Source organism: Frankliniella occidentalis, unplaced genomic scaffold (assembly GCF_000697945.3).
Source record: "Frankliniella occidentalis isolate FOCC.00 unplaced genomic scaffold, Focc_3.1 Scaffold537, whole genome shotgun sequence".
In the NCBI taxonomy this organism is placed as follows: domain Eukaryota; kingdom Metazoa; phylum Arthropoda; class Insecta; order Thysanoptera; family Thripidae; genus Frankliniella; species Frankliniella occidentalis.
This window is the reverse complement of record NW_026267654.1, coordinates 86903-91465: the sequence shown is the minus strand read 5'-3', so window position 1 is coordinate 91465 and position 4563 is coordinate 86903.

The following is a 4563-nucleotide window of genomic DNA, read 5'->3' as shown; positions in this document are numbered from 1 at the left end:
TTTTCCGTCAAAATTTGAGACACCTGGAACTTTTTCCGTAGAGGCCTGAGACCCGTACGGGAAAAGTTCCACGAGTCTCAAATTCTGACGGAAAAATTTCGTTCACATCTTGTTTTCATCAGAGAGTTCTGTTCTACAACTTCAAGGTCGAGTTTTTGGTCTACGAGCCCCTGGACCGATTTTCACTTTTTCACTAGGGTCCTACCTTAAGTAGTGCACTGACTACGCACGCACTCCATCTCGTAGCCTACTTACCGAGTATCGCGTGTGTCGCACATTGATGGAGATCCCTGACTGCCTTGTAATACTGCATTAATGACTGAAAATAACTAGGTTCGATTGGTTTGGATAGTTACACAAGAATGGTTACTGTTGTTGTCGTCGTCGTCGTCGTCGTCGTAAGTTGTGTTCAAAAGAGAACGCTCCTCCGGGCCCTCCACAAAGCACTTTTCCCAACCCAAAAGGGCAGGCTTCAGCAACTACTTCGGCAACTGCATGGAACAGGGTGCATCTCTCCATCAGAGTGCGGTAAACTCCACCAGCACTCCTCCAGCCACAGGAAAAGCGACGTGCGTGCAATCAGACAAAACATAAAATAAATTTGGGTTATCAAAGAATGTTTTCAATAGCGTCGTGCAAAACAAATGGAGTAGTAGGCAACTCAATCGACACGGATGTGAATCGGCAGTCTACCACACAGGCGCGAGTACTCGTACTATCTAAATACAACTTATGAAGGTTAACGACAACGCCCCTTCCCAGATAGGGAATGCCCTCTGTCTCCTCCACTGCACTTCTATACAGGGTGGTCCACAGACCCCTTCCTTTATTTTGCTTATACTGTACCGGATGCAGGCGTGCGGCCGGGTTGCATACTCGCACGGGGCCATAAGGCGCTGCGGAGAGCGACGGTAGGCAAGCCCACCCGCACGCCTGCATGCGGTACAGTATGAGCAAAATAAAGGAAGGGGTCTGTGGACCACCCTGTATAACAGGGTTCAAAGCAAAGCACTGGTGGGTGCTTAAAAACTACAGTCCCTATTTGCAGGCAACAGTTGGTGTTCAATTGTTCAATCGCTCAACCTAAAACTTGAAACTGTTTCAATTTTCAGTGAACCGCATACCGCATGAGTGCGACCCGGTCCTGGAAATTTCCAGCTGCCAGGTAGTTGAACACTTGTGAATGGTCGATGCAGCCGATGCCTACGGCTCGTCTCAATACCCGTCACTTCGCCCGTCACCGGCAGGCACGCGCCACCACGGCGGAAGACTGCTGCCCGGGGCTGCGGCCCAGGAGGCCAGGCAGACCGAGCCCTCCAGCCCTCTGGCGCGCCCCGCCGGCCCGGCAGTGCAGTCGGTGCCCCCCGCCCCCGCCCTTGTGCACAGCGGCAACGGGGCGGCCGGTGTCCGTCTGTCGCCGTAGATAGAGTCCATTCCCTAAATTTTGTCCACCGGCTCGGCAAAGGAATTGGAAACAATCGCTCCGCTTGCTTTGTTGCAGTCATAAACGGCATGGTTACGCTCATTAAAAGGGTCGCATCCCTTGCCTAGACCTGCCGAGACATCCGTCCGCCTCCGTACGCTGCCCCAGCGAGACGCGCCACGCCGGTCGCCGGCTGCCATTGGCATTGGCAGGTCTAGCAAAGGGCCGGGACCCATCCAGCGGCAGGTCTTCACGCATCGTAATGACGCTCACATTAGACCTCGGAAAGCAAAGGCCGAGCCGGTGGACAAAATTTAGGGAATGGACTCTAGATGGGGCATCGCCTATCCCAGCCCATGCTGAGCGGTGAAGCCAACACGACCCTACCGAGCCGTGCCGTGCCGCGCCAAAGGTTTACATCGTAAGGTGTCGCGTCTCAGTGATTTTCTCATATTTAGACCGCGCGGGAGCCGTCTGCGCATGCGCCAACATCCCCCGCTTCCCCCAACAGCCCGCCTCACCCCCGAAGCCGCCTGTGGTAGGGGGAGGCAGTATGAGAATTCGTCAATGTGTTTTTTCAACGATTTAAACCTGGAGCTGTCATGTTGGCTTCAGCCAGGAGCGCTCTTGCCCCGTCGCCGGAGCCGGAGCGCGGAGTAGTCGCGCAGTTGTCTTTGTAACGATGTGGCCTTATGCGCTATGTTCTGTTAGAAGGCACGGGGATTTCCGGAATTTCGAGGTCGGAGAAAAAATAGGTCGGAGAAAACCCAGGTCGGAGAAATTTTTTTACCTTTTTGGGGGTTCCGCGATTATACCGGGGTCGGAGAAAAAAAGGTCGGAGGAACTAACTGCACCCGCCGGCACGGCTTACCAGCACGGCCTGGCACACGGCATCGCCTACCCAGCTTCGCCTCCCGCTCACTGTGGGGGCACCTTAAGCAGAAGGGTGGGTTGAAGTCACGGTGCTTTACCGTAACATCCCTTTCTCGAGTCTTCGGGGCAAACTCAAAGACGACGGGTTTAAGCGGGCCGAAGGCCCGCTACATCATGCGATTATGTTCTTCAGCAGACCGCGTGACAGAAATGGTCGGGCCACAGGCCCGACCATCGCCGCCGGCAGGCCAAGCAGGCCCGGCCCCTGCCGAACGGAGTTGCTGGCGGAGCGAAGCGGAGCTGGCAACTTCGTTTGGCGGAAGGGCAGGCCTGCTAGTTTTAATATACGGTACTTTCATGCAAACTCAGTTATTGGCTGAGCGATTAGCGAAGCCTATTACTCCACTGATGATCAAAAAGTTTCGCGTCTGTCTGTCTGTGTGTGTGTTTGTCTGTCGTCACGATAACTCGAGAACGAATTGAGCTAGCGACCTGGGATTTTCAGGGTCGTTTTGTGGTATAAAAAGACAGATCGAGTTCGAAGATGAGCATTCTAGCTCAAAAATTGGATTTTAAAAAAATCCGAAACCACAGGTACTCAAAATGACGTTTTTTAAAAACATTTTTTTACTGAGTCCTAAGGGGTAATGCATCAAAGTAGAGTCCTTAGGGCGAAAATTTCGTCCGTTTGGCTCTATCTCTAACCGTTGAGGCGCCAGAGGGAGTTTTCCACACGGAAATGACCCCAAACCATTTCAATGTTTTTTTTTCAGATATTTCATGGTCTCTGATGGGTCAACTCGTCAAAATGAATCCTTGGGGTGCAGGATTTGTGACTTTTGGGGCCGAAGGCCGAAGGCCTATTTACGACCGTGCCTATAAACCGACTCGGGTGTCAGCGCCGCAGGCCTAGGTAGATGTATGCCAGGCGCGTCGCAGCGGAACAGTGTTTCGTGAGATATCGCGAAGCCTGTTACGCGAGACGTGGTCTGGCGTACATCTACCTAGTTTATCTTATTTCATTTGTAGTGATTGTTACCTGTGGCTTCTTATGACAGAGCATTTGCTAAGTGTTGAGTGTTGGTTTTGTTCCTCGTTTGTGAAGCTTCTATTAAAACAAACTTTTGCAGTGTTTCGGTAAGGTCCATGTTTGAGTATTTAATGCCAATACTAAGTTCTGTTTTCATGTGATACTCATGTTATTATGTAACACCAAAATGTGCTTGGACAAGAATTTTTAAGTTTTATTTTGTCAGTTCAATAAAAAGGGATTTCACATCCCTAGTGATTCATATCTTAGCCCGTTTCTTCAAAAAAATCCCTACAATCTACATCAGTTTTAGGGGGTCAGTTGGCAAAAAAGAGGTTGAGCACTTATTTAGAAATATTCAAAAAAGATTTGAGGCCCTTCATAGCTGAAAATGATCTATTACAGTGCTTATATAGTTTGCTTGTAGGTATTTAGAACTAAATTAAAATTTGTTTAGTCAGATTGACTCATCCTTATGGTAGAAAAGGCATGTTCTTTAGTTAAAAGGTTTGCGCGCATGATTTACCCGACAAATTTACTTGTAAATTTGGACAATAGCTTTTTAGAATTATTATCACCGGGGCTACAAATTGTCACAGGGATTTGGTTGTATCTTTTAAAATAGAGAGAAGTCAATTCTTAAAACTATCAAACTTTCTAGATTTTGATTTTTTAAAATAGATAATTTGCCTGGCTAACTTGTAGAAGTTTGATGGTACTGTTGAGATGAAAGTGGGTGAAGATCAGAGGCTTTCCCATGTGAAATGTGTTTCAAGGCTTCTTAAGTTAGATCCAGGACAAAAGTGATAGTTTTTCTTACAAGGGATAATAGGTGGTCGTGTGAAAAAATTGATGAAAATGGAGTTGAATATTGGTTGGCTGAGCGATTAGCGAAGCCTATTACTCCGTCTGGTCGAAAAAAACTTTGTCTGTCTGTCTGTCTGTCTGCACGTCTGTCTGTCTGTCTGTCCGCACGATAACTCGAAAACGAGTTGAGCTAGCGACCTGGGATTTTCAGGGTCGTTTTGTACCATAAAAAGACAGGTCGAGTTCCAAGATGAGCATTCTAGCTCAAAAACTGGATTTTTAAAAAATCAAAAACAACAGGTCCCAAAAATGACGTTTTTTTTTAAAAAAAAAAATATGGTTTTCTAAGGGGTAACCCATCAAAGTAGAGCCCTACGGGCGAAAATTTCGTCCGTTTTGCTCTAGCTCAAACCGTTGAGGCGCTAGAGGG